A 23994-nucleotide genomic window follows, 5' to 3' on the forward strand; every position below is an offset into this window, starting at 1 on the left:
CATTTATTTTTTGTGCAGAAAACGTGGTTATTTTTTTTAGCTACAGACAACTTTCCCCCCAGCCGCGATTTGTTTCCCAAGCGTGTACAAGTGACAAAGATGTCGAAGTCCTAATGTATTAAAGAAGTGTGACTAAGTGTAAATAATAAACCTGGGTTGGATAAAAATTACAATAGTTTTGTATCCCTCAGTAATCATTTTCAACGTGATTTACCTGTATAAGTACAATCATTTCATTAATTAAACAATTTTAATGATAATTATAAAGTGATTCGGAATTGGCAATGATCCGGAACTGGGCAAACGGCTGTATATATAAATAATTACCAGGGTCTAGATATGCGCGTTCCCGTTGCCGGGGTAAGCGTAATGTCGTCTTGGGAAGCAGACTTAGAGTGATCAAAGGAAATTCTGAATAAAGGAGACCTGCGTTTGATAATCAACATATTCTTACTTTATCACGTTTAGATACTTTTACTCGTAGTCTTAGTTCCCTCGTCTCTGCTGGCAGTCTTGAGTTTAGCAGTCATATATTACACACACGAAGAAAAACTGTCAAAGCCAACTAGGCCTATAATCTCAGCCCTGTCGTCTGCTCAACTGCTGTGCCTTGATGTGATGTCGCTAATCGCAGTGGCAACGGCGCGAAATCCCCTTCGACAAATTGGATCTATCGCTTATTTTTGTCTCAAACATCGAACCCGATTATAGATACCATATGTCTTTAAGATTTTAAAACAACACCCTACACAATAGTTTCTGTTTATTTTTACCTACAAACAAAGACTAACCCCATATCAAAGTGTTCTTCACTTGTTTGCAATCAAATTAAAATTAGATCCTATGATCCGATCATCTACTATCGCTCCGGGGGGGGGGGATCAAATAGCCACCCATCATCAATAATAACAAGAAACATTTGTGTAGACATCAAATTTATGGGCCGGCAATTTTGGGGAAAATGTAACAACTAAATATTTTTCAGAAAAGGTGTTCTAAAGAATTATTTTGTTTAAAAGCGCGAGAAAATCAACCGCGAGGGCTGGTAAAATTTAGAAATATTTTGATCCAATGAACGAATTAAATGTGGGGGGGGGGGGGAGGGGGGTTCGTGAAAGAGCGTGTCTACGATTTGAGCTGAATTCTTTTTAAATTCTATTTTTTTTTTCATCTTTAGTGTTTACAATGCTTAACTAACTTGAAAATATTTCTATTATTCAAAATTTGAATATCAGTTGTTGAATTGCAAGTGAGATACATCACTCACAATGTTTTGTTATGTAAACAAGGCTCGTGCCATGTTTTTTGTTTACATATAGATTGCTTGATAGAAAACAAAATGAGATGTACCAAACACTAGAAACTATTCAATTGTGTTATGATATAACTTGAAAATGGATAAAATCGGCTCTAAGAAACTTTTGCTAGCATATTTAACCTACATGTAAACAAAAGCATGGCACGAGCCTTGTTTACACAGCAAAAACTGGACCCCACTATCTAATTGAAAAAATGTTGAATGTGGCGAAAAACATCAAAGAAATCAACCAATCAATCATAACGATGAATTGTGAGCTCTGTATCCCCCATATACTTCGACAGCTGACGTTAAACATTCTAAACATTAAACATGGAAAAATAAAATTTGGAAATGGCCATGCTGCACATTATTTTGTGACCAAAACAAATATTGAAATAAAATTGGGTCATTGAGAGAAAGATAAGAAAAGAGAGAGTGTGTGAAACTGCAACAATTCCAAATCATTGATTTTAAAGGCACAACGTACACGGTGGCTTAATGTAAATTAGAGATAAACTTACAGATGCATAGAGGTGGTTATGTGATGCCAACTAAATTGATGGTTATCGCCAATGTCTGTGATACATTCTGTAATTTACTTTTCATTACGCCGTCGCATTACGTGTTATGTAAAGATTGGACACGGGGTCCATTATTGAAAGTCACGTATCTTAACTCATTCTGAAAATCATGCTTTAAAAAAACTGTGGTCAAGTATTAAATATATTTTGTTTAAAAAGAAGCTTTTTAAATGCTTAAGGGGGCCCTGATTTGTTATAATCGGGGGGGGGGGGGACTTTGCCCTGGACGCCCCCTCGTCCAGGGCTTTAATTACACTTCCAAACAGGGCTAGCTACGCGCCTGATTGGTAGCTCAATAAGGAAACTAATCGTGCAAGAGTTTAACTTAATTCGCAATACCAAGGTCAACAGCTTACTGCGTTCAATATTGTAGCGGCTAGTCTAGGGGTTGTACATGGTGGTTGATTTCTGCCATTTTATACTTCATCGCGTGTTTGTTATTTCGAGGTGGAAAAAAACAACAACACCAAAACGATGTTTAGCACCCCCCCCCCTTAAAAAACCAAAAAGACGATACATTGTAAAATGGCACAAATCAGCCAAAATACCTAGCCCTAGGTTAGCCGCTACGTTCTTGACGAGAGAGAGAGAGAGAGAGAGAGAGAGAGAGAGAGAGAGAGAGAGAGAGAGAGAGTTTACGCATGTCCGATCGATCGAAACAAAAAAATATGATATAGATACAAGTACATAATTTCTTTTCCTATCCGTGACGTTGCACGTTAAAATTCCTGATCTTGCCAGTTTGTCACGTGCTTTGAATAAAAAAGAATCTCTAAATGAAATACATTTTTCACAACGCAGCGCGAATTATTTTCCCCTGAATACAGGGGACGCACAACACGATGCGGTCTTCAATTCATTAAAAGTAATATGTGACTGTAAAATACTTTAAGTCTCTGATTTTATTCAAATGTCTATTGTATGGTTTTTTTGTAGGCTATGCTGGGTCATGATGTCACAAATTCTGTAAATATTAGTCGTCTATTTATTTAAATCAGGGTCAAGATATCTTTAACATATCATCAATTCTTCATTATTAATTTACAATATTTTGGACGACCACACACAATTAAATACATATATTCAGAAATTACATGTGCAACAACGCATGTACATTACATCAGCTGATTTAGAGGGGGTACTGATGTTGCAACACACACGCCCCTTTGATTTTGGTTTTAAAAAGAGAGCGCGACAGAAAGAAAGAGATATATCAGAGTATGGTAGTTATATTTTTCAGGGAACAATATTACTGCATCACAATGATAAAAAATCTAAATTTAAATAGTTAGGGGAAGGGGTAAACTCCTGTAAGTTTCTGTCGTCCGACATTGATTTTCACAAACTGATTTTTATTGTATTCAACATTCATCAAATTTAGTTTGAAAGTTTGAACGTTAATGAAAAGTATGTGCATTTAACAATTTTTGGCCAGACATTGAAATTTTGATCATACCTTTTAGTAAATTCGTTTGTCATTTTAAATTCTTTTTAAAGAATATTTTTATTAGGTAGCTAACTTATAAAACCTAATGCAGACGATAAAAAATACACAAATACATATCATGATATTAAAAATATAATCCTCAGGTCTAACAACAACCCCCTCCCCCCACCTTGAAAACTTTCTAGATCCTGGACGGCGCACTTGTCAAACACTATTGATTCCATGTCTTCTAATTATAGATTGTCTCAATGTATTGTGCAAAAGTCAATCAATTTAAAAGTTATAGTCGGAAGTTTTACATGTTATACAATGATTTTTTTTATGGTAAAAAGAATTATATCAATCCTTGTTTAAAAATATAACAATAAACATCTCGTTCACACGACTTATTACATGTATCTCATTCGCACGACTTATTACATATATCTCATTCATACGACTTATTACATGTATCTCGTTTGCACGACTTGTTACATGTATCTCGTTCACACGACTTATTACATGTATCTCGTTCACACGACTTATTACATGTATCTCATTCACACGACTTGTTACATGTATCTCGTTCACACAACATAATATCTCGTTCGCAGGACTTATTATGTTGTTTGCACGAGGTAAGTTTTTGTATTTTTTTTTACTTTACACTTACTATATAATTAACTGATCAACGTCTATGGTATTCAGAAGTTGACTTCAGTATTTAATATGGGTGAGGGAAAAGTTGGAAATCTTAATAATGTGCCTCTTTGTGTAAATGGAATTTTAAAACTAGTTATTTCTACGAAAAACAAAAGGACCGTTACAAAATAAAAGAAATGAACTTCGTGGACATATTTAAATATCTATCAAAAATACATTCTTTGATTTCTTCGAGCGAGGGTGAAAGTTAAAAAACAAATTTCATGAGAGTGTAATTTCTGCAGCTTGAATTATCCTTAAATTTATTCATGCTTTGCATAAAAGATATGCATGAATTCACTTGCACTTTCGTGGTGAACATCATGATTGACCAATTGATTGGTTATAGTTTATGTTCCTTGTCGGATGATTTCACACAAAACAACATATTTTCTGTTTTTCATACATGTATTTTGGAAGCCAACTAAACAGGAATATACAACTTGGCAACCAATTTAAAATGAGTCTCACTTGGGTTTTTGCACACCTCACTCATGGTTAAACTTAACCTTGTTTGAATATGAAATTACCCCCCCCCCGCCCCTCGCAATGTAAAATTCCCTAAGTTAGGGCTTTCTACGTATTACTAGAGGCATTGAGTATTGAAGAATTTAAACCTATGATACATGATAACATAAAAAGGGTATCAGTCATCCAGAAAGCATATAGCACCTACTGCAAAACATATGTAAATATTTAATTCTAAACACAATTATAGAAAGTTGAATGTTGCTAATTAAAATCCTCTTTATTATCATTTGAGTTTTCATGATCACACAGTGGGATTTCATATTAAAGAAATATACAATCCTGTTTGGTATATAAAATTGACTACACACAATAAAAGTTTTTTAAAAAAAATAAAGAAATTATGTCATTCGCACTAGATAATAAGTCGTGCAAAGGAGAAAATAAGTCATGCGAACGAGATACTTATCTCGTGAGAAGGAGATAGTATGTCGTGCGAACGAGATATTATGTCGTGCAAACGAGATGCTATCTCGTGCGAACGACATAATATTTTCCAAAATAAGTAAAAAAAATTGCATGTCCTAAATATACCAACGTATAATTCATTATTAGAACATTTAATTTCCATGCTAACAGACAGCAGTCCCGCAAAAACGCAGGCGACTTCTCCAAACTTATATAAGAGGTCGGCCCATAATAATATTAAAGTTAATAAAACTCAATTTCCGCAGGAGAAAAGGGGTGTTTATTCATTAATAAGGACTCGCATATCAATTTTACTTTCATTGTGTAATCACAAAACCTTGACATTCTTTTTTCCCCGACTTTGCATAAGACGTACCTTGCTCTTTGAAGCGTTATTTATGAAACCCTATTTGGGTCATTTAAAACGAAAAGAAATATTTTAAAAGCTGTAATAATGCGATAGAAAGCTGTAATAATGCGATAGAAAGGTGTAATAACGCGATAGAAAGGTGTAATAATGCGATAGAAAGCTGTAATAATGCGATAGAAAGCTGTAATAACGCGATAGAAAGCTGTAATAACGCGATAGAAAGCTGTAATAATGCGATAGAAAGGTGTAATAACGCGATAGAAAGGTGTAATAACGCGATAGAAAGGTGTAATAACGCGATAGAAAGGTGTAATAACGCGAATCTTAGACGTAACAACGCAAAATAAAGGTATTATAACGAAAAGAAAGGCGTGGCAACGCGGAAAAATGAGTAATACATGTTACGCGGATTTCAAAGACACAATAAAGCAAATTAAAGGTGTAAGAATGCGAAGTTTAACTCAGCCGCCCCTGATTTTTTGTTAAAGTATAAGGTAAATCGTGATTTCTTGTTTAGAAAAATAATAAACGATAGAAGAATAAATAATTTCGCTCACTCTCAGCACAGACACTTGTTTCTGTAAATACGATCTCAGAGGTCGTAACATCTGTCTACACTGCAACGTCATGCATGTTGTTGGTCACGGTGTCAATACGTATTAAATCATTACGGTAGTATTTACAATAATAAAAACACGTTACATAAGTCATGTTGTATTTCAATGCAAAAATAAAACAGACAGCTCTCAATGATTTATATTTACCATGTAACTTACACTTTTTGCGGATCGGGGGACATTTTGAAGAACAGTCATTTGTAGCCAGATCGTTGAATGGTTCCACTTTAGTCACGTGTACCACTAAGTGAACGTTTTGTTTTTTAAATAATGGAGAACTCATCGTCCCTGGGAGATATCGAGTCTATGATTTCTCGTAAACACTGTCTTGTACAGAGCTTACAAAGTCTCTTCCACATACCTCAGGTTCACACTAATGGCAGCTGCTTGGGTAGTTTTGAAGTAGATATTTTGAAGAGCATTGACCCACAGCTAGGTGTACAACTGTGTCATGTAATCGACTGAAGCTTGGTTGTGCCTATTGAAATTCCATTTAAACGCCACATTTAGATTCCATAAGCATGTAGATGTATACGGTTTAAAATTCATCAGAAATGTTATGGGACTTTGTATGCATAGAATGGTTTTGGAAAAAGATTATTATTTGCGGTGGGTGTTTTGTTTTTATTTTGTGACATTTGGTTTTTCCACAGGTGTTGATTCGTTCATAATATTATCGGTGTTTTCCAATCAAGTCCAGAAAAAAAACAATGTTCCTCTATACCTTAGTGTCTATCCTTCAAGATTGGCAACGAAAGTGTCATACATACATTGATTATTAAAACACAGATATGTAGGCAATCATCAAACCCAATATAAAGGCGGGTCCAGGAATTGTGACAGGGGAATTGTGAATGCAGAATACACACATACTTTATTGATCCAAGGAAGCTATGTGGTATTTTTTTTTTTTGGTTTATTGTTAAGGAAAGCAAAGTTTTACTGTAGTTTTCTCATGTAAAACAAGAGTTATTAAGGTCGGGTGGGTGACTTATGTAAAACAAGAGAATTAAGGTCGGGTGGGGTGACTTATGTAAAACAAGAGTTATTAAGGTCGGGTGGGTGAAAAACAAGAGTTATTAAGGTCGGGTGGGTGCAAAACAAGATTTATTAAGGTCGGGTAGGTGACTTATGTAAAACAAGAATTATTAAGGTCGGGTGGGTGACTTATGTAAAACAAGAGTATTAAGGTGGGGTGGGGTGACTTATGTAAAACAAGAGTTATTAAGGTCGGGTGGGTGACTTATGTAAAACAAGAGTTATTAAGGTCGGGTGGGGTGACTTATGTAAAACAAGAGTTATTAAGGTCGGGTGGGTGCAAAACAAGAGTTATTAAGGTCGGGTGGGTGACTTATGTAAAACAAGAGTTATTAAGGTCGGGTGGGTGCAAAACAAGAGTTATTAAGGTCGGGTGGGTGCAAAACAAGAGTTATTAAGGTCGGATGAGTGACTTATGTAAAACAAGAATTATTAAGGTCGGGTGGGGTGACTTATGTAAAACAAGAATTATTAGGGTCGGGTGGATGACTTATGTAAAACAAGAGATATTAAGGTCGGGTGGGTGACTTATGTAAAACAAGAGATATTAAGGTCAGGTGGGTGCAAAAGAAGAGTTATTAAGGTCGGGTGGGTAACTTATGTAAAACAAGAGTTATTAAGGTCGGGTGGGTGACTTATGTAAAACAAGAGTTATTAAGGTCGGGTGGGGTGACTTATGTAAAACAAGAGTTATTAAGGTCGGGTGGGTGCAAAACAAGAGTTATTAAGGTCGGGTGGGTGACTTATGTAAAACAAGAGTTATTAAGGTCGGGTGGGTGCAAAACAAGAGTTATTAAGGTCGGGTGGGTGCAAAACAAGAGTTATTAAGGTCGGATGAGTGACTTATGTAAAACAAGAATTATTAAGGTCGGGTGGGGTGACTTATGTAAAACAAGAGTTATTAAGGTCGGGTGGGTGAAAAACAAGAGTTATTAAGGTCGGGTGGGTGCAAAACAAGATTTATTAAGGTCGGGTAGGTGACTTATGTAAAACAAGAATTATTAAGGTCGGGTGGGTGACTTATGTAAAACAAGAGTATTAAGGTGGGGTGGGGTGACTTATGTAAAACAAGAGTTATTAAGGTCGGGTGGGTGACTTATGTAAAACAAGAGTTATTAAGGTCGGGTGGGGTGACTTATGTAAAACAAGAGTTATTAAGGTCGGGTGGGTGCAAAACAAGAGTTATTAAGGTCGGGTGGGTGACTTATGTAAAACAAGAGTTATTAAGGTCGGGTGGGTGCAAAACAAGAGTTATTAAGGTCGGGTGGGTGCAAAACAAGAGTTATTAAGGTCGGATGAGTGACTTATGTAAAACAAGAATTATTAAGGTCGGGTGGGGTGACTTATGTAAAACAAGAATTATTAGGGTCGGGTGGATGACTTATGTAAAACAAGAGATATTAAGGTCGGGTGGGTGACTTATGTAAAACAAGAGATATTAAGGTCAGGTGGGTGCAAAAGAAGAGTTATTAAGGTCGGGTGGGTAACTTATGTAAAACAAGAGTTATTAAGGTCGGGTGGGTTAAACAAGAGTTATTAAGGTCGGGTGGGTTAGGACAGGATATCAAAACAATACCTATTGATGAATATGAAACAATGATGTATCTGCAGAATGTTCACAGTCTTTTCTCCTGGGATATCAAAAGATAAGGTTAGAAAATTACGTTTTGAATGGTTACCCTCAGCCTGAAAACTATAGACTTATTACCCGAATTGACACGGCTTTCCTTTAATATTTTCCATATTTAAATCCCACAGCAATGCTATTTATACAATTTGAACTTAAAATCCCCTGCAGTGCGTGGGGCTATTTATATGTAACCTCTGTAAATTAATTATCATTAATCATTTATTTATAAGTGTTAGATAAGTGTAAATGTGTTTTTATTTCTGTACTTAAGTGTGACAGACCATGTGTGTGTGTTTATACCTAACCGCTGAACTTTCCTAACCGGTTTCTTATACTCACTCACTTTCCAGCTTTTACTAACCCAGAACCCGCACTTTCGGCGCTACCCTCGAATGGAACATATATTAAGCTGCTTAGCATTTGAGTGTTCATATTTCTTATACTGGGAATATATGTACCGGTCGATGTTTGATAATTATTCATTATACATTTAATTATAAGCAATTGTGATATCCACTGTCACATTTAAATGGATTAGTAATTCTTTTTATTTCAGGTTAATTTTCATTTAATAGTTTCAATAAAACATAGCCCTCAGACTGACGATATATGTCTATTATATTGGCGCCTACATTTAAAGAAACTAGGAAACCAAGCACAGTGAATTCATGGCAGAATTCCCTTGGTTAAATTCCCAGCCGGAGAGGAGGAAAGTTTAGACCAAATTTCAGGAGAGGTCGATTTTCGGTCCAAATATATGGAAAATTCTACACGTTGTGTAAAAAAGCATATCGATCGCTTGTGCCAAAGAATCCGAGTGCATTCAATCATTGATCATTAGGAAAAATATGCAAGGATTCACATTAAATATAATCAAATGCGGATATTGCGAAGTGCAACTCACGGCCGACTCGATCGTCTTGTTTATCCGAAGTGATTGATAAAGCAGGGGCGGATTCAGGAATCCTGGTTAGGTGGGTGGAATTTTTCCAGAAACAGGAGGTCTGGGGCCACCCCAGGGTCCCAAATGGGTCCAGGACAAAGCTCTGTTGGAGGTCCAGAGGGCGAAGCTCCCGCAAGCTCTTAACTTTATTGATTCTGAGAGTAAGATGTCACCATATAATTCAGTAGCGGATTTAAGGGGGGGGGGGGCAGCCGACGCACCACCCCCTCAAAATTTTCAAATTTAAGGTTAATCTTGGTATCTTGTTTAGGAAAATGTACTAAATGATACAAGAAGCAACCATTTCTTCCACTCCCAGAAAATAAATAACAGCATCGTTTGATATCTTGAATTACTTTATTGGGAGTACTTTATTTTTTTCAAAACCCCTTAATATTTGCGTCTTTTATTAATTTCACCTTATTAAAAATGATAGAAAATAGTACAAATAACTTAAATAGGAGACATATTTCAAGCCCTGTAGAATCCAAGAGCTTCAGAGACTTCCCTTGGACTCCCACCAGAGACTCGCCCTGGACCCACTGGAGGTCTCAAGGCAGCCCACAGACCGCTTGCCTCATAGGGTAGCACTCTTCGTAACCGCAATTCCTGGATCTGTCATTGTAATTAACCTTCATATGTGAAGTTACATCCCTTCTTACAAACAGAAACACACCTTTATCAACACTACTCAAATGAGGTAAAATTTATAATCAGACAATTCCTTTCTATTCAAACTTATTTGTCCGTCATTGAGCTGTGCGTTGAGTCCATCTATTTGTATTTCCTGGATTTGAACCCTTACACACACCTCTTTTCATCACATGTTACGCCTCTCGCCTCAACAGATGTTCCTCGGTTTTGAAATAAGAAAAATCTCTTGACAGTTATTCATTTATTTGTGTACAATATAAGAACATGCTATTATGTCTATTTAAACATGTATCCCCGAGTACCCAAACTCCTTCACACGGTAACAGTAAGTGGAAACTCTCTGAATTATATTTTGATTTATTTCTTGTTTGCTACACTTAGTAGTAAATTGAAAATTGTTTTACGTACAGTAGTATTGACAAAAAGTTCACTTATTGGGCTTATATACCATCACCAAATAGAACGTGTATCAGTGACACTCGTGTATATTACGTCCAACGAACCCAACTCCGTCACCACGGCCCTCTACAATATGGCAACATGTTTTTTGTCCCTGTTTCTCAAACTTGTAAACAGAGAAAACAATTTATAAGATTTTAAAAAAAGTATTAAAGTGTATTTAAAAGTATCAACAACAGAAATAAATAGCATTATATATAACGTATTTTTATTTCCTTGCAATAATGTCGCGCTAACATTATATCTGACGTGCAGTACTTCAGGGTAAATGTAGACAAAAATTGAAATATTTTAGCCACATTCTTAAATATGGTATATCATCTTTAACCATTGACATAGACCTTCATAAAAATGACTGTCAGGTGTAAATAAGCATGTTGTCGCTGCAACTCAGGAATCGATGTGAACTGTAGCACATGAAAGGTAAAACACTAACTGAGTTCACATAAAATATGATAGATATAATAGATTACATATTGATTGATTGTTATTTCTTTTGACATATTAATGAACTGACTGTTAGACCTATAACTTATCGGCATTTCATTGTAGATTTTCAGCATAAAAAAATTACATCACAATCATATTAAATTTGTTTACAAACTGCGCAGGGTTTCCCGGAAGTGACAGAGTTAGGGATTTTACATATCTTGACATTAACATTTTAGAATCATTCATTAATCAATCATTGTGGGATTCGTCGCTGTTCGTTATCTTCACCTTGCATAGAACTAATTTGATTTTCTCTCGTTTTATAGTACGTACTGATTTGTAACCTAAGCTTTGAAAAAGTTTAGGGGAGGTGCGTCCCCCACGCCCATCTAAACTGAATGTGAATCTGTTACTTGTGCATTTTTGTGTACAATGTATGTATATTGTCTACAATTGTAGTGTTTCCTTTTGCATGTATGTATGTTTTTGTGTGTGTCGATGTATATGACTTAGTGTGTATTGAAAATAGGGAATTCCCGTCTATTTATAGCGAACGTGTGATTTCAGAACTTAATTTCGTAGGCTTTTTTAATTAAGGTATTATTTAGTTTTGGGTGTTTTTGATTACCAATCTAAAATTTGTGTGAATTTTGCCAAACAGAAAGAGTTTTCATTTATTTTAATCAGGTGATTGGGATTAACTTAATGACTTACAGAAATTGTGTTGCAGGTGTAACTTGTATCAGTTAAAGGTAGCAGTCAAATTCCAGCTAATATGCATGAAATCAATCAATGAATAGTGAACTAATAATTTTGCAGTAAAGCAGATACTTCTCGACAAGGACATACTGAGTTTTAGAGTGAGAAAGTGATGTGAAGGTGTATTTTTTTAAAGCTGAATGGTCCGAATTACAAATATTTTTTTCCATCTCGTAAAAACGCTATTAAATCATCGCAGGGATGTAGTTATAAGGTTGTATGACATATCATACATTATTCCACCTGTTTTAAACACAATTATTTGATTTTAAGTCGATGTCTACAAATGAGAACGTCACTCTGTCATTCCAAGTGACAGTCACGTGACAAGTTCAAAGGATCAGATCGCCGGTGGTCTTATCTGTGTAAAGCTGTGTATTTTGTTGCAAGAGTACCGTGCCATAAGTTTAATAGTAATAAAATATCAAATGCATCTAAGTAATTCGTTGTTTTACACTCTGTCAGCCTTAATACTAGACGGTTGCGTATGAGTTAATACATTATGTTGGGATTACCCCGACGCGCTTGGGTCTATTTATAGACGTCTAACACTGTATAATTTATGTGATAATTTATATATGTACTACACTATATTTACTTTCTAAATAATAGTCGCACTGTTTTCTTTTGCATGCAGATGTTTTCAAGCATGTAATTAAGGGAAATTTAATAACTTTACAAAGTAATTAATCTGCTTGAAGTAATGATGTATAAAATAATACATGAACATCGGGTCATACAGCTTTAAGGAAATATACTTAGAAAACCCAAAATCTTGTACATATTTTATTAAATATTGTAGAAAAATATGGACGATATATTGGTTTACGAGTGAGATGTCTCTATTCACAATGTGATTCAAGTGTGTTTTTCATGCATGGCTGTGAATTGAGTTATTTAATTAGTTGTTTGCTTTGATTGTATGTGGATTTTGTTGAGTGTAAAGTCGGATAAGAGTGTTGATAAATACTTCTATTGCTGATCAAATTAAAATGTCAGTTGAAAACAAAGAAAATGCAGTGTCCTCCGCAGAGCATAATAAGCTTGAGTTTGCAGAACGTTTACCCATTTCTAGTAGGCCTAAAGTTTAAGCCACAGGTAACCCAATGAAACCAGACACATATAGACGCCTACCATATGCATCCTCTCTAAATACATTTACTTTATCAATGATTTTATATGCTGCTTTCAAGGGATATATATAATAATTTTGTTAGAGAGAGAGAGAGAGAGAGAGACTGAGACAGAGAGAGACAGAAACAGAGAGAGAGAAATTGGGGGGAACGTATGAATACAGACTTGAGAAGGGCTATATATTTTTTGTGTGTTGAAATTTAAGAAGTACTAATTTTGAAGAGGCAAATTGGATGCTAGACTTATTAATAAATTAGATCTTACCAGATTCTGGATTCTGGTCATTTGTTTCAGAAAGGGCATAAGAATATGTTAAAGTGCACACACCACCTCTATATAGTCCAATGGTACGTGTATCTACGGTTACTGTGTATAAAACACAAAGAGAACTATGGGGTAAACGATTGATTCGATTGATTGCGTCGTCTCCAATGCTATTTTAATCATAAGAATATGTTAAAGTGCAGATATTACCTCTATCTATTTAAATGTTTGATTCTTTGTATCTACGGTTACTATGTATAAAGAAACACAAAGAGAACATTGGGATAAACGTTTGATTCAATTGATTGCGTCGTCTCCGATGTCATTTTAATCGGAATGCACAACATGACGGAGGTATATCTTTACCTTTTCTTGTTGGTTTTTAAAAATTAATTGGAAAGAGATTTACTCCAGTGCGTGTCATTTCTAGCAGGAAAATAAATCAGAATGCTTAATTAGAGAGAAATGTTATTACTTGGATAATTTACTTTACACACATTAATTACGATTTTAGCTTGAGAAATATGCTAAAGAGTTTAGAACACTATTTTATTCCACATCAGGCTAATTATTGAGTGTGCTCAATCAACAGGGGGTGTATTTGACCCCGCCTCTGGTGTATACAGGGATCCGTGTTAGTCAACGTCTTAATTTTGTATTCTTTATGTGATTTAGATATTTATCACTAGTCGTTATCTTCACTATTTCACAAGACATCAAACATGCCGTATCTACCTGTTCTGTTTAATATATATTAAGTTTCAGTTACATACCTTTTGCTGTTGAAAATGATCTTGATTGGCTGGAGTGAATGGCAAACCCTTACTTTACAATTCTAAAAAATATACACTTGATATCATTTTTTTCTTCAAAAAATGGAAGAGTGAAGTGTCACAAAAAATAAAAATAATGCGTGAACTAGATTCCTGTTACAAAATATTCGTCTTGAATTCTTAATGAGATCTACTGTTTTTCATATCGGCAGCTTTACATATATACTGGTGGTATATTATCACATATACGTTAGACATCCCTTGTAATGATGGTAAAATATCTGTATAAATATATTTACAACTTCTTTAAAATTACATCGATTTGTAATTGTGAGCTTCCTTTTGATACAATTACGTGAACAAGGTGAAGGGTCCATTGACAGTTATTGTATTAGATCATATATATAATAAAATTGAAAGTAGAGAATGTTGCGAGGCCCCTGGAAGCACCATACGTAGAACTCTGTATAGGATAAAAATTACATGCATCACGTTAAGAAGCATTCAAGTTAAAGGCATGCTGAGTTTGCAAAATAGACGCCCACAGAAATTCCGAAATGATGACACCAAATGTAACCATTTTGAAACCCTTACAATATCACCTAATTTGTTAGTAGCATATCTCAGCTAAAACAAATTGTCACATGCAGAACATAAGTTTACTCCATTAGTTGTTCGACGTCTATCCTATATGTTTGATTCATTTAAAGACGTTACAAAGTTTTGGTGAAGTAGCACATTTTTGATTTAAAGGTCAACCTAGTGAAGGCTGTTGATTTCCAGTTATGATGACAGGCAGTGAACGAATGAAAGGTAACTATGAATATTAAGGGTTAACGTGTCCGACTCAATCAGTAATGAGACCCAGAACCGTTCAATGGTGAAACTAGAGTACAAATGGCGAGTCCAATTAACCAGTCTTTTTATATTACACTCCGTGCACTTTATTTGAATTTTACATGCATTCTTTTTAGATATATAATCAGTAGCGGTTAATTTGAAGAAAATCAAATACAATGTCATTTGGGCCATTGGTACACACATTATCTCCACTATTTGTTTTTAAAAATCACAATCCGGTACATCCAAATCTTAGTATTAATGTAAAGGTATTCATTTCGCTGTCAGCCTTCAGATTACATGCCCTCTTTTGTTATCAAGTGGTCATTATGATATGTCTGATAACAATTGTCTCTGTCAGCAAATACATATAGTTCCCCAAATGTTCGCACTCATGTTATAAATCGCCATCCGTGCAAATAACATAATCATTTTTATAACCATTAATAACATGTTTTGATTAATTGTTATGGAAGCAACCAAATCAATTTTTTTTTCAATTAGTTTGTTGATACATTTAAGCGTCTGTCTGTTGTCAATTCCGATTGGTCTCGATTACTCTTCTCTATGCCTGTTCTTCACACTTACAGAATCTATAATAAGAGTTTCGTTGTCGCTGCACAGCGCCCACTAGCAGGACAAGCAAATTGCGTTAGTTTGTATTAGACCAATGGTAATACGAGTGCTGAAAATAGTTTATCAGCCGATTTGATAACTTGACGTCAATTCCGTTCAACTTATGTTCATGTCAATGGTTGGATGCAATGGGGACTCGAGCGGGTCTAAAACGGACGACTTTCTGATTTCAAAGCAAACACACTACCATTCAGCTTACACAACCTCTCTGCTATAGCGTGAAATATTCTGTGTTGTAGTGTGAACTATTCTGTGTTGTGGTGTGAACTATTGTGTGTAGTAGTGTGAAATATTATGTGTTGTAGTGTAACTATTGTGTGTAGAGTGTGAAATATTCTGTGTTGTAGTGTGAACTATTCTGTGTTGTAGTGTGAAATATTCTGTGTTGTAATGTGAAATATTCCGTGTTGTGGTGTGAAATATTCTGTGTTGTAGTGTGAAATATTCTGTGTTGTAGTGTGAAATATTCTGTGTTGTAGTGTGAAATATTCTGTGTTGTAGTGTGAAATATTCTGTGTAATAGTGTGAAATATTATGTGTTGTAGTGTAACTATTGTGTGTAGTAATGTGAAATATTCTGTGTTGTAGTGTGAACTATTGTGTGTTGTAGTGTGAACTATTGTGTAGTAATGTGAAATATTCTGTGTTGTAGTGTGTAATATTCTGTGTTGTGTGAAATATTCTGCGTTGTAGTGTGAACTATTGTGTGTAGTAATGTGAAATATTGTGTGTTGTAGTGTGAACTATTCTGTGTTGTAGTGTGAACTATTCTGTGTTGTAATGTGAAATATTCTGTGTTGTAGTGTGAAATATTCTGTGTTGTAGTGTGAAATATTCTCTGTTGTAGTGTGAACTATTCTGTGTTGTAGTGTGAAATATTCTGTGTTGTAGTGTGAAATATTCTGTGTTGTAGTGTGAAATATTCTGTGTTGTAGTTGACCAAGGAAAAATTGCACAGATGATGGAACACTGATTGATAATCATAATGTTTAACAATGTATGTCTTCTAGACTTTCCGAAATATGTTTGTTATCAAGTGTTCTTCCATTTATATTGTTTCCTTTATACCTATATAATGTCAGAACATAAATCCTAAATGTTTTGAAACAAATATGATAGAGACTGGTCAGAAAACATTTTGAAACACATGAATGCAGAAACTTGAGTGAGTCCTTGGTTTCTGTTACGGAATTTAAGAAGTATTGGTTTTGAAAAGAGGCAAATCAAACTTAGATAAATTAGATCTTACCACGCTATGGTCCTTTACTTCAGAGAGGTTACGGGAAAATGCTAAAAAAGAACACAGAACCTCTATCTACTCCAATGTTTGATTATGTGTATCTACGGTTACTGTGTATAAAGAAACACAAAGAGAATTATGGAGTAAACGTTTGATTGAATTGCTTGCGTCGTCTCCAATGTCATTTTAATCGGAATGCACAACACGACGGAGGTATATCATTACCTTTTCTTGTTGGTTTTTAAAAATCAATTGAAAAGAGTTTTACTCCGGCGCTTGTCCTTTTTAGTAGAAAATGAATCAGAATGCTGAATTAGAGAGAAACGTTCAAATTTGTTAAAGTGCACATATTACCTCTCTCTATTTCAGTGTTGGTATACAGGGTTACTGTGTATGGTGACACACAAAACGAACTATGGAGACACACAAAGAGAACTATGGGGTAGATGTAAATATTTGGTTTAATTGATGTGCGTCATGTCCAATGCCATTTTAATCGGAATATATGGAGGCATAAACTTTGCTTTCTCCATTGATTTTAAAAATCAATTGAAAATAATTTTCTTCAGAGCTTAATGAGTTTTCTTTATTGCAAATTGAATTAGAGTGACTTGTTTAGAAAACAAAATATTTTGACCTTGACAAACACGAACCCCTGTCAAGTCATACTTTAAACACGTTAATGTAATTATGCATGTGTTTGTAGAAAAACGTTCAGAAGAATAGAAACGTGTTAATTCAAATCAGGCTGATTATCCCGTGTAATTAATCAACAGGTGATGCATTCGATCCCACCTCCTGTGTTAACAGGGGCCCGTGTTTGTAAAGGTCTTAATTTTGTATTCTGTATTTCTTCAGATTTATGAGATAGATCAATGTTCGTTGTCTTCATTATTTCAAAAGTCACATATCATTAACAAATTCTACTTCGTCCTGTGTAATGGTAAAAACGAAGACCGCCAATTACGGTTAATATCACAAGTCCAAAATACAAATTAAAAGCAGGGTGGATATGGGGCACCTGAATACAAACATATACGTGGAATTTGTATGGAACTCATTCAACCTTAAGGATTTGCAATATAGATTAATAAAACTTCCATCAACATGTGGAAATAATGACACCAAAGATGTTTTTCGAAAACCCTGCAACATCAAGTAATGTGTTAGTATTATATCAGTTAAAACAAATTATCATATGCAGACATAAGTTTATTCCATTAATTGTTTGACATATATCCGAGATGTTCTATTTAATTTAGAGACGTTGCAAAATGTAAAGTATCACATTTGTGATTTAAAGGTCAAGGTTGTTAAAATTAGTGACTTGCAGTAGTGATGACTGACAGTTAATGAGGAACGGTAATTGCATATGTTAAGATTTTGTGGCTTGACAATCGACTCGATTGATAATGGAACCCGAGACCTTTCGAAATAAAGCGATGAAACTCATGCTGTTAACCATCATGGATTTGATCCAATGATTACATAATAATCTTTGTATAACTAACAAGAACATACCTTGATTTGTTGTTATGGAAACAACTGAAACAATCTTTTTTTCAATCATGTTGTTAATATATTTAAGCGTCTGTATGTCGTCTATTCCAATGGGTCTCGAAGATTCTACATTTACGGAATATATAACCAGAGCTTCGGTGTCGCTGTACAGCGCACATTACATGACAACTGAATTACGTTCGTTTGCATTATGTCATTATTAAATATTGATAATATGTGAGCTGAAAAAAGTTTAACTTCAACACGGCTCAATGAATCCAGTCAAACACATTCCCCACAGGCGATTTGATGATTAAACATCGAATGTTATTAGAAAATTGACCATTGGGTTATCCCTTGGTTTGGATTCTGTACTGGCCCCACATCAAGGCAGCTTTGGGAAAGAAAGTGGAGGGCTTTAAAATTAGACGTGCTGATGCTATGACACTGACTGCAATGAGGAATGATGATTTTCCTTCATGTAACACGAATCTATCTCATTTGAATTGCAATAAAATTTGGGATATGAAAGAATCTTAAAGTTACACAAGGATAGTAAAACAGGCTGCTTACCACAAGGTTTGTTGATATATTTAAGCGCACTGCTTTGTAAAGAGTGGAATAAAATTGGTACAGTATGTACCAGTTTCTATATCAGCAGATTGAAGGAAACCATGTGAAATTTGTTAAATGATTTTGCAAGCAGATCCTTTATTCAAAAAATGTTAAAGCCTTATTTAGCACAACGATGCCCCTCATCACTGACGTACACGGATCACCATTTAGTTCCCTGTTCCTAACAGAGTATTGCAATCGTATAACCTTTTTATATCGTCGAATTTGATTGTTTTAGCAAATTGGACAGGAAGGTATCTTTATCGTGTCATACCTACTGTGGCATGGATCTCGGTTTTTGTGGTCTCATCAGAAGGACCGTCACATTTAGTTGGCTCTTACGGAGAACAGATGACTATTCTAAACAGTATCAACAGTTTACGACAAATTCACAAAAGGTTTGGTGATTCTAATTTATTATGTATGCTCCCAATTGCTTACCACATGGCTAGTGCGAAACGATTCTTCCACTTGATATCTTTGGTTTTATTCTACAATGTTAGCCTTAGTTCTCAGCGTTTTTTGGAGTTTCATATATTTATAGTATTCAAGCCTTTCCCTTTGTGATATTTTATTTTTCTCATCCACTTTCTGAAATCCATAATGAAATAATAAAAGTCGTTTAAAAACTATTATAAATTTAAGCTTTTACGATCATTTTATTGTTGGGAAGAGTGGGGGGGGGGTGGAGGGGGGGGGGGGGGGGGGGTTGTCATGCAAGTGAAAAATGATTTAATCATAAATTCAAACCTTTCCATATATTTGGAAACAAAGCTGCGAGGTTAATTTCGTACAGTGGACATATATGAGCACTTATGGCTTATTTATTAAATCAAAACTTATTACCAGCCTGGAGGCGGTCGATTAGGAGCGGGGTCAAAAGACCGATGTGAGATAAAAATCTAAATTGAAATAGTTATGCGGAAGGGGGGTGTTTAAAAACTCCCGTACGTTTCTGACACCCGACGTCGATCACGCTCTAATGAAAAAAAACAACCATCGCATAGAGAATATTATTTTGCGCTTCATAAATCAATAGAATAACAATGATAATAGCAACGGTGAGTTGAAGTGAGAGTTAAAAACCTCAAAAATAATATTATATTTTAACGTTTTAATGTTCACTTTCATTTGTGAATGAACAATAGAAAAGGTATACAGAGTGTTATTTATACTCATATGTTTTACTTGCGAATCGATTACTTCAACATATATCATATTTAGTTTGAGGGGGGTGGTCTCGTGAAAACTACGTGAATTTAGATTTTTTGTCAGACGTTGAACTTTTGATCTCGTCCATTATATTATATCAAAGTTTTAATGGTAGTGTATATGGCGTGTAAAACCGTGCATTTATACATATTTTGCTATTTATATTCAATAATCTTGTTATTTATATGCGAACATCTTTATTTGGATTCAATAACCATGATATCTATATCCGAAAATTTTGATTTATATGCGAGAAATCTTAATATTCACAATGAGGCAAATGTGCCTCACGTGAATTTCACATGGAATTCACATGAATTTCACGTTAAAAATTTCACGTGAATTTCACATAAAAAGGGGATGAAATGTGAATTCATATGAAAAAAATTCACATGAATTCCACGTGAGTTTCACATGAATTTCACGTGAATTTCACCTGAAAATATTTCACATGAATTTCACGTGAAATTCATGAGAACTTCACATGATTTTCACGTGAAATTCACATATAATTCACATGAACTTCATGTGAATTTTTTATATCAGGAGATAAATAGGGGTCAACAGGGGATGCTTACTCCTCCTTGGCACCTGATCCCACCTCTGGTGTGTCCAGGGGTCCGTGTTTGCCAAACTATCTATTTTGTATTGCTTGTAGGAGTTATGAGATTGATCACTGTTCGTTATCTTCACCTTGCATCAGGAGATAAATAATATATAAAATTGATGTGAATTGTAATAATCTGCAAATTATTTAGTCATGAATATAGATTAACATGAAGAAAACCCAAGGCATAATTTAAATTTTATTTGTGTCCACTGCACATTGTATATTCTTTGTTCTTCTTTCTTTTAATCTCTGAAATAGAAATATTTTTTGTATAAAAGAATAATTGAAAGAGTAGTCTATATGCATATATGTACACTGTCAAATTGTAATAAACTTTGCAAAGTTTGTTTGGACCCCCCCCCCCCCCCAGAGAATTGGATTTCAAAACTAAAGTAGGCATATGTAACAATGAAAATATAAACTCACAAAGGAGCTTTTGATATCTCTCAATCCTCTTTTCTTTCCTGGCCATCAGCCTTTCCCACTTCAATGGATCCTGGTCCTCCTCCACTATCCTTCTGAATGTCTTGAATTCAGACCAGAAATCCATTAAAAGCTTTCGTTCATGGCAGAAGGCTCTCTGAAATGATTAGCACTAATGTAGACAAATTACATAAAAAAAACCTCTGCAAAACATGATGGTCCTCACTTGAAAATTGAGAGACGACAACGTATGTGCCCTCCATATCACAATAAGTTTCAAATAAAGGGCGAAAACTCCTGCCAGAGGGATTGAAATGGATCAAAATTGCAACATGATCTTTAGTGATCCACAAAGAAACTACATAGCAAGTTTCAGCTTGATATGGGACAGAGAAATAAACTTAGAAACAGAAAACCCCGAAAGGACGCTCAGACAGACGGACGTATATACATTACTGTACCATAATATACCACGTCTAAAGACGGGTGTGTAAAAATGAATTGTTAATTAAGTTACTCACCAAAACAACTGTAGTCTGTTCAATCTGATTGTTCAGGACTGGGGAGAATCTCTGGAACAACTCTTTCCCCAGGTCCTGAACACTCAGATTTCCAGCGTCCTTTTTCCCTGACAGCAACTGCAAAAACTTTAGTTAAATTTGATTATCAATCAGTTGTATGTTAACTTTATATGTACAAACCTTTACTTTTGCTTGTGAGCGGAAGCCAACAAACTTCCTTGCTGCAAATTTGTTTACACTTCGCATGATCACTGGATTGTTCGCCTTTGTTCCTAGTCTGTGCACTAAGGACACCACTTTAGCCTGGAATTTGTTGTACATGAATAATTATTTCTTGAATTCCATCTTGTGGATAAAAAAATGTACCATTTAATATTTACAAGAAATGAATTAATTTATTGTTCAAAATTTATATTCTATGAGTTTTCATTTAACAACAAGAGGCCCATGGGTCACATTGCTCACCTGAGTCCATATCTAAAGATGGAAGGTGAAGATAACGAACAGTGATCAATCTCATAACTCCTGCAAGCAATACAAAATAGATAGTTGGGCAAACACGGACCCCTGGACACACCAGAGGTGGGATCAGGTGCCTAGGAGGAGTAAGTATCCCCTGTTGACCGGTCACACCCGCCGTGAGCCCCATATCCTGATCAGGTAAACGGAGTTATCCGCAGTCAAATCAGTGTGCCAAGAACGGCTTAACAATCGGTATGAAACACGTCAGACAGCATTTGACCCAATGCGAGGTTGTATTGACGAACTAGATCGTTATAACGACCATAGAATTTGCGAAATGCTGACTTCAATCGAGACTGTTGAAATCCCTGTACCATCAACTTGTTTGTCAGTAGCTTACCTCGATTTAAAAACTGACTATACCCAGAACAAGCTCTTGCATATCGAATTGAACAATAAATTAAGATTTTTCCTTATATTCGCATATAAAAATTTGATCCCTACTGTGGCCCCAACCTATCCCTGAGTACCATTATTTTTACAAACTTGACAGAAGTAGAAAATGTGTAAAGTTTACAGATGGAGAGACAACCAGACAGACATACGATGTACAGCAGGTGATCAGAAAAGCTCAATAGAGCTTTCAGCTCAGGTGAGCTAAAAACATTAGAATTGGTTATGGACTTGAATTTTTAACGATAACAAGTGTTATGGTTCCATTGCATGTAATAATAATCTGATTAGGATCGGATCTTTGATTTTTATTTTTTTTTTCATTTTTCGGTTGATTATATGTTTGAAAAGTTTAGTAAATTTCGAATTGAGTAGGACTTCTATTGCACATCGGATTGGGTTTATTTTCTGATGCGCATTGAATTGAGTTAATATTTTTGTAACGCTAAATTTCATTTGTCATTAAGTATTATCCAGTAGTCATGATTCACCTTGAACTATAGGTTACCGTTCAAACTGGGTAAATCAGCGCAGTGTACATTTTTACTTCGAATATTTGTCCAGCTTCTACAGGTGCATCCTGTGGTACGTAAGGATTTTATTTATTTAGGTCTTACTTTACTACAATATTTTTGTATATGATTCCTATTCTTAAGTGCTTGTCTCAGATAAAACCATGCAAAACAGTCCAGAGGCACATGTTACCAATCCTTGTGATATTTCACATGGAAAATCACCTATGGGTTCTATCTCCATTTACAAAATAGTTCAATGAAATATCAATGCATGTCCTTTTTATACAGGCATATTGGTCTCAATTAACAAGTCAAAATACAGCTTTTTCAGCTATTTTCGAAACCCAAAATAAAGATAACTAAGGTAGACAGTCAAATTCTGTACAGACTTTAAAAAGTTCCTCTTCTATGCTATAAATCAAACTAAGAATGAGGTGAAGTTATTTTATCAGATGCCTTAATTATGGGTATCCCAAAGAAAATAGCTGATTCAGCATTTTCCCCTATGTTCAGAGCCATCAGCCTCCCAAGGTCGGCCAAGTTTGAGGGTTTTGTGTTCATTTTTCAAAACTCATAAAAATATTGAACTCGGCAAATACTATTGTCCATTTCAACAAGGGATGCGATGAGAATACCATTAGGAAATCTGATAAAGTCGATAATATCCACCACACAATGAATCTCAGATACCATATCAACAATTATATCAATACCAAAGGGAACAACATCTCATTTTAAGAAAAAGTTAATAAATTGATCACTGTTCGTTATCTTCACCTTGCATACTAATTTTTGAAATTAGTAGTTCAAAGTATCTTATACAAATCATAGAAATTGTACACCAAAAATGTACTAAAAGGCACAGTTTCAAAATAATCTACACATTTGACCACATGAATCTGATCCCCTACAACTTTAAAGAGTTTTGCAAATCAGCACAACTATGATT

At 35.0% G+C, this 23994-nt stretch overlaps 2 protein-coding genes across 7 annotated transcripts in view; one reads left to right on the top strand and one right to left on the bottom strand.

Annotated features, from left to right (window-relative positions):
* Positions 1–16797, bottom strand: part of LOC125653150 (uncharacterized) — a 140601-nt gene extending 123804 nt beyond the window's left edge. For 4 of the 6 annotated variants that reach the window (XM_056151472.1, XM_056151470.1, XM_056151471.1 and 1 more), the window contains exons 1-2: positions 16744–16797; positions 14019–14080 (exon numbers count right to left, since the gene is read on the bottom strand). The gene's annotated coding sequence lies outside the window, so the exon portion shown is untranslated. Of the gene's footprint in view, positions 1–454; positions 575–14018; positions 14081–16743 lie in introns of those variants that run through there. The other 2 variants (XM_056151477.1, XM_056151469.1) reach the window with 2 other exon arrangements.
* Positions 1–23994, top strand: part of LOC125672770 (A-kinase anchor protein 9-like) — a 125523-nt gene that overhangs the window by 62862 nt on the left and 38667 nt on the right. The gene's annotated exons all lie outside the window — the stretch shown is intronic.

Source organism: Ostrea edulis, chromosome 10, assembly GCF_947568905.1.
Source record: "Ostrea edulis chromosome 10, xbOstEdul1.1, whole genome shotgun sequence".
Classification (NCBI taxonomy): Eukaryota; Metazoa; Mollusca; class Bivalvia; order Ostreida; family Ostreidae; genus Ostrea; species Ostrea edulis.